Consider the following 13,048-nt stretch of genomic DNA (forward strand, 5'->3'; position numbering starts at 1 on the left):
TTTATCTGATTGAGCAGGATTCTGACATTTATTAACCCTTTATGCTATTTCTTTAAGATGAAGGCTGTATGATTCTAAAATTATTCTTTCACAATACATCTAAAAAATAAAGTGGTTTAGAAGTACAGTTAACAGAGTATTTTCCATAGTCAAGTGGCTTTATTGTCATACTATCCATATACAATATTTCAGTATACAGTGACATGAAGTAACACTCCCCATGACTGCTGTGCAATATACACATAAATAGTACACAAAAACCATAACATAGGACCAGTGCAAGATGGGTAAAAAAAAAAAAAAATCAAGACTAAAATCAGATTTCTAAACTAAACCACTGTGTTAATGGGAAAGGTTTTAGAGGGTATTGTGATGAAATAAAGTCCACAAAAGTGTTTGGGAATTGCCCCGTATATTGCTAGGATGCAATAGATCAGATAGAAAATCAGACATTCGACATTCATGGATTTGAAAAGCTTGTTTTTATACAGTAGAAAATGGCTAAAGGAAATGATTTGGCAGAAAGTTATATTTAACCGGAATTGACATCATTCGGACTGGACGGAAGTGACGTCATCAGCGAGGGACTGGAAGTGACATCATTCGTATGAGCCAGAAGTGACGCCATCAGTGGAGGACCGGAAGTGACGTCATCTGCTGGAGTCGGAAATGATGTCATGGTTGAAGAAGATACTGTTCTGGAGCCATTTTCGCTGGTGAGAATTGTTGATGGTGCATGAGGATTATTATTTTTCTTCCTTGGTTCTAGAAAGGCAAAGAGAGAGGCATCAGTACCACAATTCAACCCCCGTCTGATAATAAATCGCTCACCTCTGGACAGTATCCACTTCCCACTCTTCTGCAAGCCAACATCAGTCTGTACTCTAATACTGTGTACTAGGTGCAATTTAAGACCCCTAACCTAGGAGAGTTATACAGTGTTAGAGGTGTTCTGGGCACACACCCAGCTGTTCCTAAAAGCAAGGTGCCTTTTCAAGTTGGTGTCATTTTATGTTTTATTACAGGATCTGCAACAATATACGTTAGGAAGTTTGTATATGTCAAATGAATCTTTTTTGCTTATCTGCAAAAAAACTGCTTCTCAATGGATGGATATTTGACGCAATTCTAGAAGTCTGAGTATCACTATGTGATAGATCTCTATTAGCACTTTTATGTAAATAGCATTACAATGCTGCATGAATAGCCTCATTTCCTTGATTGTTGGCTGTCAATCCTCTCTTCATTTTTTACTTGTTGCTGTTGTATGGGCAGTTTGCAGACCTCCACTATACAGCAGATTTAAGATTTCTGTGTATCCGTTTCCTGACGCTTCTAGTGCCCATGCAGTCATCTTCATATACATAGTAAAGTTATGTGTGAATCTCCAATATGGCCAATTCCTTCTTCACAAGAAAATCACTTAATGTTATTGAAACAAAATTTCGTTGTCAGCCGTTTTTACAGTACAAATATTAAAATATAACAGAGGCAGGTGATGGATTATATATGGACCTCTTAATTATGACACCACACATTTCAGTATAGTGAGGTGCTTCCTTGGTAAATCCAATATGCTGATCATTTTATGTACCCTGTTATATTTTTTTATTTCCATTTTCAAATAACTCGCTTTTATTTTAAGGCGTTTGATTCAGATTTAATTTAGGAAAGAGCTTCTTTTTCTAGAGAGAGATAAATTCTACCTAAGTGAATTTTTTTCTTCAAAGAGTTTTAGCTGAATGAAAAACAGTTGCAATTTACCTGCCTGTTGCTTTTTTATTTGCAATAAATAATTTGAATCTTAAGTTCACTGCATTTCAAGCTGTAGCTACCAATTGAGAGCCAATAAGACTTTTCCAAATCTGAACAAAAGATTTGCCCTAAAGTCAGATACCATAATTCATTATAAACATTAATCTACTGTCAGTTCACCCACCACAATAGTACTAGGGAGAGACACAAGCACTTCTTTGTAGTTTGCTTTTCCTCTGTGTTGATGCTTTGCCTGCATCTCGGAATTCATCTTAAAGACATTCTCATTGCTTTAAAAGTGTTTTAGACAATAATTTAAATAACTTTAACACTGCACAATAGCCTCTCACAGTTCCTATTACATAGAGAATTTCTAGAGCCCTGCTCAACATTGAAACATTACAGCAAAAGTGCTTATTTTACTTTTACCAGCTAAAGAGATGCAATTGAATTCAATACACAGCACAATGACACACTGCTAAAAAACATTTTGAGCCATTCTCCTTATCCAAGAACTTATTTCAATGACATAAGTAGTCTGTCTCCATCTTCAAATTATTTGTAGTTTTTTTTTATATCGACAGCTCTTAGAGAACAGAATAAAAGAGAAAGATAGATATGCAATAGAGAACAAGAAGTATTGGATTAATTATCTTTACCCTGATATTATAATGAAGTGGTTCCTTTTGCATACTAGCGCTGCTGTCTACATTACATTTGTATTCTTCAGATGAATAATGTATGGTCTCGTTAAGATGAAAAAAAGTGACGTGAAGATTATAGTATGGAAGAGCTCAAATTTTAATCATGAATGCTTTAAAATATGTATACTTAGCAAGAAACCAAAGGCACAAAGCTCCCTCAGCTCATAAATCTAAAGAAAGCTGGGTCTATTAATTGGAAAAAAAATCTTCACAGATCATTAGCACTTGAACAGAAGTCACCTCTATTTCTATACATTTATTTGAGTGTAAAAGTGGGTTGAGACACTTGCAATTGAAATCTGAGAATGGGCTTTTTAACAAATCCGCTACTTTGAAAAATTAAACATACATTGATTTCTACTCGTCTTGGGTGGTTGGACTGAGTGTAAAATAATGCATCTTTTTCATTTTCTTTTTTCAATAAATCTATTTATTTTTTCATTCCTTAAACTCTTGCCTGCTATCCTTGATGATGCACTCCCTTTTTTTTTTTTCAATAGTGTGTCAAGTAGTCTTGGTACCTTTTGAGTTACCAGCCCACTTGTGCTCCAGTTAAACATTGCACATTTCCACCCAGGCCACAATACACTCTCTGATACTAATGGCACTGCCTGTTGCCCTTAAAGGAACACTCCAGCCAAAAATGATATTTTTTATATGTTATTTAAGCCATGAAGCGGGTTGACAGAATGCAACGGACATGCGCTGACTACAAAATACTTAAGAATAACCTGGTTCTCAGTTTACATGGCCACATAACTGGATTACTCACCGAGAAATCTACCTCTCTTAATCTGGCCAATAACCCAAATTTCTGTGAATAATCAGGTTTTTGAAGCACATGTTCAGTAAATGCACTAACTGCCCCCTTGCTGATATTCCCGCTCGCAGTACTGCCACTAGTTTGTTTTTAATAGTGGAAACTGCTGTAGGCAAGTCTATTTACTGTATTGCCGCATTTAACACAAGATGCAAGAAGGGCTGCACTTTCCTGCTGCTAACATACTGTCATGTTATTTCAAAGTATCTTTGTGATTGTGGGGCAAAGGGAATTTTCAATGAAACTAGAAGTCCAAACAGCTGACGTTGGCCACAGAATGAACATTTTTTGCTTGAAGGTCTATTTTTGATTCACCTCACATAGTGCTGGTTATAAAAACCACCACAAGTGGCAATGTAGAAGCCTTCTACTTAAAATCACCTAAAGCCACACATCTTGTTTATACTGTATTTTAGCTGAAGTGGTCAAAAAGAAACATACCATTATGATTATGGTATGATGCTTTTATAGAGGACCGGTCTATTTCATGGATTTAAAGGATGTACCTAATAGACTTTAAGTGCAATGATATTGAGGCTGAATGGAAGTTATCTTCAGGAAAGAGGCTATCATTCATGACTCTGGCACCCACTCTCTTCTCTCACATGTGCTATTTCTCAGAATTTCTTTCTATTTTTATTTTTTCCTACAAAATGACACACTTAACTGGGGTCCATTTAGCTTCACTACTTTACAAAAAGATGAGTACAATTATTTTAAGTGTTAATATACCTGAACTCTTTCTGCACTTATCACAGTGCAGAAGAATTGCTTCCTCTACCTATTGTTTCCTATCCTGCTTTCCATTTAAATCAGCTTCTAATGATTGTTTTATCCATTGCACATAAGAATGAATGGCAATTGCTGTAGGATAGAGATTATAAATTACTCGCTTCCCATTTGCAATCCCCAAGGCAACCATTACATTGCATAACTCTGCTAATTCAAATCTGACAACAGACAACTTTAGATTACCATTTGAGATTTTCCAAGACTGGTATTTAGAGAGTTATAATTTAGGTCAACTGTAGCATTAAACAAAAAAGAGCAACCGTAACATTGTAAATGGAGAGAGCTTGGCCCTGTGTGAGTAAAACTTTTTTCTTCATCTCTGTGATAGACAGGAAGGACCAGCAGATGCAATTATATAGACTTTGTCTTTTTTGACATCTTGTCATGTGGATTCTGTGAACATTGTTGACATGTAAGCAATAAATCAACTTGGCTAAAGACATGATTCAGAGATGTGTTTCCATACAATGACATATTTTGCAGACTAGTGAATCGTCTGCTCAATCTGATTTCCTCCCCAATTATGAGCCAGTCAGCTAGCTGATACATTGACTCCAGGCAAGAAATATGACATCAACAGGCAAGAAAAAATGAGAGTAACGGGGCATCAGGATAATATGACCAGACACCATGTCACCCAGGGCAAACTTTGCATTTTAAGCACATCTTCCTAATATTTATCTTCTAATCTATTTATAAATGTTAAATCAAGAAATAAATGGTTAAAACATAGACAAGAGCGGTGCATTAACACTGTAGAGATGTTTTGAACAATATGCACTTTCAAAGTGGTAGTTACAAGTTCTAAACATACTTTATATCTTAATAACTTATCTCAAAAAAGTCGAGCCAGAATGACATTCCACTGTTAACAAACTCCTGCCATTTAATCACTGCAATTAATCTCTGGCACTTCATCCCAACAAAAAGTAAACAAAAGACCTAATATTTTACAAATTATACCTTTTATAAATGTTGTACCCAATGATATGAGCAGACCATTTTCGGGGGAACATGTGGTTCTGATTGCTCATGTGCAAACACTGTGTTGCTGACATTTGATAAACTAGTAAAGCATACATCACCAGCTTTTCTGGTGCTGTTTTGGTGGTGCATTTTAACATCTGTTTTGATAGTATTCATGTATCTTATTTACTGTCTCTCACATTGGAGTGATTATTTAATTATCTTGTTTTGAATGATAAGGTGCAGACTTTCAAACTGAAGTGACAAATGTAGAGTAAATTATTTAATTTCATTATGGATTCTCTCCCTCAGCTTGCATGTCTTGTTACACTTTCCTTTCAAATGATCTACCCATTAATATACTGTAGATGTCTGACGTTTATAAATTCTATATAATTTTAAATCAACTGAAAGCGTTAGAGGATTGTGCTGAGCACTATGATCCATCCATCCATCCATTATCCAACCCGCTATATCCTAACTACAGGGTCTGCTGGAGCCAATCCCAGCCAACACAGGGCACAAGGCAGGAAACAAACCCCGGGCAGGGCGCCAGCCCACCTCAGGGCAGGTACTATGGTTTTAAACCAAAAAGCAATGTTAAGTTCAGTGGCAATTCTAAATATGTTGCTTTTGAGTTAGGGGGCCCAGACCGTGACACCCCAGGTAAGGACAGTGTTGTACAATTCCCGACTTGGGGTGTCAGTAGATGTGAACACGCAACCAGGGGCTGGAGTAAGAGAGACTATTCAAAAACAGGATTCTGTTTTATTCCAACAGTGTCCAAACTATTTTACAAACAAATGTCTTGCAAATAATATTTACAAAGTCTAATGCAAAGACACTTGCAAAAAGAAAAATTAGTGCAGGTGTTACTTATAATATTTACAGTGGATTCCAAATCAAAAGTGAAGAAAAGAACAAATCAAAAAAAAAAAAAACACTCTTCCACCTCTTTCGTCCAGATACAAAATTGATCACAAAGGACAGGCTGAAAAAAAAATAGTGAAAAAAAAAGAAAAACTAGGCACCTATTTTATACACAAAGAACAGAACATATCCACGCTACTCAGTTAAACAAATCAGTAGCACTGATCTACATTAAAGCCTGAAGACCTGGTCTAAAGACAACCTCTAGCATTCGGACCCTGGTTTTATATTGCGAGCCCTTTTGACCATCCAATCCACATTTACGTTACCTGCAGACTTTCAATAAACATTCAGGTTGGAATGTGCATCATTTGTCTACAGCTGCTCAGGTGCAATCCACCCTATTTAAATGCTCCTGCTCTGCGCGCACGTGTATCTGTCTGTCTTGGTGACTTACGGGCTCCCTGTTCAGCCTCTGTTAAGTGATTACTGTTTAACTTTTTCCCAGTTTCAATTCTATGTTTTGCCACATGTGGGAATTCCCTTTGCTGGCTGCTTTAAAAGTGAGCTTTCTATCCTTCTGACCTGTTTCTCTGGCTTTAAATATTGCACTTTCACCCTCTCTCCTGCAGCAGGTACGAATGTACACCTCTGCACTCAACCATTGGAAACTGAGAGCCGGAAAAATGGCCTCAGACGTATGCCTTGGCGTCAACAAGTTTGAGCTCCATGGCTTGCTCTTGGAGCACCTGTAGGCCTCCAGCCTGACCTTGCAGCATCCTGGCACTCAAACCACCATTAAAACTTTGTTGCTGCCATGTAAATTTGTGTAAGGGGGCAAAAACAGATAAATGATAACTTTATTTCTTTAACATTTTTTTTTCCAAATGTCCATGACAAGCCAAGCAGCTTCCTTTTTATTTGCATTACCTACAGCCACTGGCTTATCACACTGACCACTTTGTACTCCACAGCTCTAAAGCTTGAATAGAATTAATCAGGTAAGAGAATGTTATGTTATGAAAAGTGCAAAATGACAGCTAGGTGTTGGGAAACAGTCATGCAAGGAAGCAAACAAGGGAAGGAAAAAACAAAATTAAAAGGACTAAAGGCACTTGAAAGTGCCAGTCATGTATAGCATGATATTGGACTTTTTTGGCTTACTTCCAAAAATACAAGCTAATTTAACACCTTGAGAACAGGGTTGCTGAACATGAGCATTCAGTTAACCTGAATTTTATTAAAGAACTGAATGGACTTGACAGGTGTCTGTCAGCACAGTGTTTCTCAACCTTTCTGGTGTCTCTATCCATCTTTGCCCACGTTAGTGTCTTTGTGACCCCTTTGGTGAATCAAACACGATTATCAGAGTGAGTTTTTCCCCCGTGATGAATCAAGCGCTACCTATAGGAACACTAGCATCTCACAAAAACACCAGCAGGTGAACAAAAGTATGTCACAACCCAGTGGTTAAGAAATTGAGTTAGAGGATGCTGTTGTAATAAACATGGGAGTAAGGGGGCATCGTCAGGTCTTCTATATGAATTGTAATTCCACCTGGAGTCGCAGTTTTTGCACTGTCATTCACACCTTTTACACCTTTACCCTCAGAACTGAATACTGGAGGCTCAATGACAAGTGACATCACCTCCATTTCCTCTACAAACTCCATCTTTCCAGTCCCAGAGTACATAACCTCAGCCTCAACAGTCATGTTATGACTCCCATTTGGACAAGAAGACTTGTTGCCTGACTTTAACACCACTGTCAATGAAAAGGTTTCACTAGGTGGTGCTCCAACACTTTATCTGTTTTTATGTGCATCCTATAATGGTGCAGTCTAGATATATAAAGACAGGCGAGCCATGGTTGGATGTAAGTATAAGGTGTAAGGGGTCGCTGTTGCCCCTTAATCCCCAACAGACAGACACTCAGGACACAAAGTAAAGGCAACAAGAAGTGTTTTAATTCTTTTTCTTCTTAGTAATAGTGCCTAAAGCACCACCGCCACAATATCACAGTTAACAAATATAATAATTACAATTCTCTCTCTCTTTTCTATTCTCCTCCACACCTCCCAGCAAGCTTTGTCCACCTCCACCCGACTCTGGCTTGTTTGCTGGGTCTTTAGCCGTCCTTTAAATAGTGCCTGACCTGGAAGTGCTTCTGTTCTTACTCCCATGTGACTTGCCAGCACTTCCGGGTCAGATGGAGAACTCAAGTTCTTTAGCCAGCCCGGAAGTACTTTGGGGCTCCTGTCCGCATGATCCATTAGTATTTCCAGGCTATAGAGAAAGTATGACTCCCTAGGTCCTTCGACAGCTCCCTCTGGCAGCATCCACGGCACCCAACAGGGCTGAGAAACTGAAATCCAAGTCCTATCTAGCATCTTGGACAAGGCAGTGTTCAAAAGTAGCTGCCTTCCCCCATCCTTTCATTCTCGGGGTGTCCCAGATGGGTTGAGTTGCCGGCCGTCCATCACAAAGGTAAGATGTGCAAGCTGTTCATAGTCATTAAGCACAGAATGAGAGGTTTCCAATATATTCAGAAAATTGTGGAGCTGGATAATGCCAATGGTAGCTTTAATTTAATAAACAGGGTCAGTACTAAACCAACATCCATCAAAAGGTAAGTAGTGAGAGTAGACGATTAATTTATTAAACAGCATTGACATATAGGTTTGCTCCAGTGTCAGGAGGTCATGTATTGTATGTTGCTTTCCTTTGTATACATATGTTTACATATGACCTGCATCAGCATGGTAAGAACCACAAAGAAGGCAAGGATTGACTACTGCAATGCGGTGTCCACTGGATGTTCAAACTGTTCTTTATACAGCCTCCAGTTAATCCAAAATGCTGCTGCAAGAATTATAACAAGAACAAGAAAATACGAACACATAACTCCAGTTCTTAAATCCTTACACTGGCTCCCGGTTAAGTTTAGGGCAGATTTCAAAATCCTCATTTTAATATATAAAGCATTCATCTGCCTGCCCAAGCAAACTATCCCTAACTTCTACAAATACTAGCTTAGCAGACCCTGCCGCACATTGCATTCAGCACTTTAGTCATTTTAATCTTGTAACTGAGCAGGAAGTCTTAACTTTAATTTCTAAAATGAAGCCCACTACTTGTTCCTTAGATCCAGTGCCAACAAAACTAGTAAAAAGTGCCATGGATGTTCTTGCAGCACCTATTCTAAACATTATCAATAGTTCATTGCATGGTACAGTACCTGAAGCACTAAAAGTGTCAGTTATTAAACCATTACTTAAAAAGTCAGACCTAGACCCACACATACGTAATAATTATAGGCCCTTTCTCTCTAAAATACTAGAAAACGTAGTCGCCAATCAGCTTCAGTAACACCTTACACGTTACAATTTACTTGAGAAATTCCAGTCTGGTTTCCGCACTGGTCATAGTACAGAAACGGCACTAACGTGGGTTGTAAACAACATTCTGATATCCTCTGATGAAGGAAACTCCACTGTAATTATGTTGTTAGACTTAAGCACAGCATTTGACACCATTGACCATTCTATTTTACTGCACAGGCTAGAAAATGATGTTGGGCTTACAGGCCCCGTGCTCGCTTGGTTTAGTTCTTATTTATCAAATCGATTCCAATATGTACAGAAATGTGCTGGCAGTACTCCATCATTATACACAGAAGTTCAATATGGTGTCCCACAGGGCTCAGTACTGGGACCTTTACTGTTTTCACTTTACATGCTTCCACTGGGATCTATGATTAGGAAACATAATGTTAACTTTCATTCATATGCAGATGACACCCAGTTATACCTTTCATTTAGATCAAATGAAGTTTCTCCAATGTTGTCTTTAATTAGTTGTGTTAGTGAATTAAAGGACTGGATGGATGAGAACTACTTGTCTTTAAACACAGATAAAACAGAGATGTTAATTGTTGGAGGGAATGACGTTGTTCGCAACAATATTCTGTCATTGTTTAACTCAGTTGTTATCACCATTAATTTTACTGAATCAGCCTGAAATCTCGGAGTTCTCTTTGACTCTAGGATGTCATTTAAAGCACATATTATAAAGGTGTCCAAAACATGTTTCTTCCATCTTAAAAATGTTAGGAAATTAAGGTGCTTTCTAAATAAACAGGGTTCTGAGAAATTAATTCATACATTCATTTCTAGTAGGATTGACTACTGCAATGCGGTGTCCACTGGATGTTCAAACTGTTCTTTATACAGCCTCCAGTTAATCCAAAATGCTGCTGCAAGAATTATAACAAGAACAAGAAAATACGAACACATAACTCCAGTTCTTAAATCCTTACACTGGCTCCCGGTTAAGTTTAGGGCAGATTTCAAAATCCTCATTTTAATATATAAAGCATTAAATGGCTAAGGTCCGGCTTACTTGTCTGAACTTATCATGACTTACAAACCAGAGCGCACATTAAGATCTCAAGATGCTGGTCTGCTTAGGATTCCAAGGATTAATAAAATAACAGTGGGAGGTCGAGCTTTTAGTTACAGGGCCCCTAAACTGTGGAATGGTCTTCCTGCTTCCATAAGAGATGCCCCTTCAGTCTCAGCTTTTAAATCTGCCTCACTACTTCAGTTTAGCATATCCTGACTAGAGCTGCTGATTAACTGTACATACTGCATCTCTGTTGTCAGTCATTAGCACTAAAACATAAGTAGCATGATAGTTATAATTTGATACTAACCCTCACCTATTCTGTTTCTCTTCTCGGTACTCAAATGTGGCACTTGGTGCCATGGCCCTCTTGCCAAGTTGTTGTGCCTGCTTATGGTAAAGTCACCCCTGATGGAGGATCGCTGGAATCTTGGGAAAGAGAGGTCCTTGGGAAAGAGAGGGCCTGAAAAACTATTCGAGGTGAACAAGTCACAATCCACAATCTAAAATCATTAATCCAAGAGCAGAAGCAATAATCAAATAAACCAGTAAAATTTGAAAGAAAGTAGTATTATAATTAACCCTACAATCTAAATGATCCACCGCTGAATCCCTCTCCCTAAACTCAATATAAAGGCAGAGGAAGGAGCCAATAGCTATAATGCCATGATGGTACCACCTCCTGGGGTTCCACCCACAAAATACAAGAAATAACAGAACATTTAAAAATACAGCGCAACAATGCAAAAATAATATATAATAATCATAATAATAATAAATAAACCTAACAGAAATTACAGAAAACAAGAATAATAATTCAAAATTAACCAGAAAAAATACACATAAGCTAGGGAAGTAATCCTGGCTGAAATGTAACAGGAAGGTTTATAAATAGGTTATGCAAGGACTGCTTAAACAAGAAGAACAAAGGCAGGAACGTAGACACAAAAAACATCTTGTAAAGGATACTTGTTCAGATTGTATAAATAACCAACACTGAAAGCAGCAGAATAATTTAATTCAAAAGCAGAATAAATTAGTCAAACAAATTGCAATTATCTAAAACTTGTATACATGTATACATGTTTGAGCATAACTATCCTCTCTTTATATTTGGTATCAAAAAACTGTAGCCTTTTAAACATTGTAGCTGCATTCAACTTTAAAGTCCAGATGTTGTGAAGTGATGAAGTGGTTAAAATTCATCAATGACTCCCAGGCTTACGTGTTTTGAAATTTTCTTTCTTAAACATGGTCAGACATTTAAACAATCTTTAAACAATGGGTAACTCTTACATGTTGAAAATATTTTAAGAAATCTTAATATTTTTAAAAGGTCTACCTATCATAACATGTAAATCTGGAGTGCTTACAGTGTAAGTACTGAACATCATAAAAATACAGGTGAAAAAAGTATCCTTGAAGCATCTTGCATCTCTGGAAACATAAAGTTTATACAGGTTGAGTATCTCTAATCTGAAATTTCAAAATCTGAAATGCTACAAAACCTGAGACCTTTTGTGTGTCGACATGCTGCCACCTGTATTTTTTTAAATTTTTTTTTTTATGGCTGAACAGATGTGTTCAACATATATGCATATTCCAAACTAAATTATTTTTTTTGAGCCAGGAGGGGTGACTTGTCTTCACGAGGTACCATGAAATTCTCATGATCGACAACTGAAGTTGGGATTCCCCATGATGCAGCAAGCTTTTCAGTTTACATGGTAGATATTATTATTATTATGCCAATAATACCCTTACATCACCTTGAAGCTGGGTGAAAGATAATATTGTTTGTGCTAACCATCAAAAATGGGTATCTTTCTTTTTACATGCAGTTTTCCCCATCCCATTAAATATTGCTTAGCAACATCAACATTAGAGTCACATGATGGGATGGAGAAGGGAACCCGAGAAGAGATTTTTTCAGGCTCTGTAGTTTCAGTATTTTTGTTATTCTATTTTCTTTTCTTGTTTTCTTATTTCAAGTGTTTAGCTGATTACCTTTTCTTAGCTTGCTTGATGTTTCTTAGTTATGCATTTGTTTTTATGTTTTTTAACTTCCCTGCTTATTTTGTAGATCACCCATTTTTGATTACACACTTTAAAAATAAAACAGCATTAGGTTTATCTTGTTCCTCTGGCTCCTCAGCTGCCTCTTTCTTTTCTGCATCTGCCAATCATACCACAAGAAAGTACTGCCTGTCTAGTGTGTTGGGGCAACACTCTTCTCTCTGGTCTCAATGGTAGGAAGTAGATGTCATAAGTTTGCATTGAGCAACCACCTCTGATGTCGCTGTCAGGTAGCATAGACGCTAACAGAAAATTCCCACTGGATTTGTTCTGAAATATAAACTAAAAAACACAAACAGTTGAATGAAAAACATCAAAATAAAAACAACAACCAAGTGAATTTCTTTAGTGGTTTCCACTGAAAAATTAATTATCCCAGCCTACAGCAAAGTTAAGATACTAAAGAAAAGATCAAGTGGAATTATTCAAGGAGCTTTAGCCACCCTTGCCCTCAGAGTAATATTTATATTTAGTACGTATCTATAGTCAGTTCAGAAAGTATTCAGACACCTACACTTCCTGCACATTTCATTGTGTTGTGGATTTAATTTTAAAAACAGATAAATTGATCAGTTTCAGTCTACACTCAATAACCCATAATGACAACATGAAAAAATGTTTTCAGAAAGGTTTGCAAATTTATTATAAAACATTAATTGAAA

The sequence above is a fragment of the Polypterus senegalus genome, chromosome 2, assembly GCF_016835505.1.
Source record: "Polypterus senegalus isolate Bchr_013 chromosome 2, ASM1683550v1, whole genome shotgun sequence".
NCBI lineage: Eukaryota > Metazoa > Chordata > Cladistia > Polypteriformes > Polypteridae > Polypterus > Polypterus senegalus.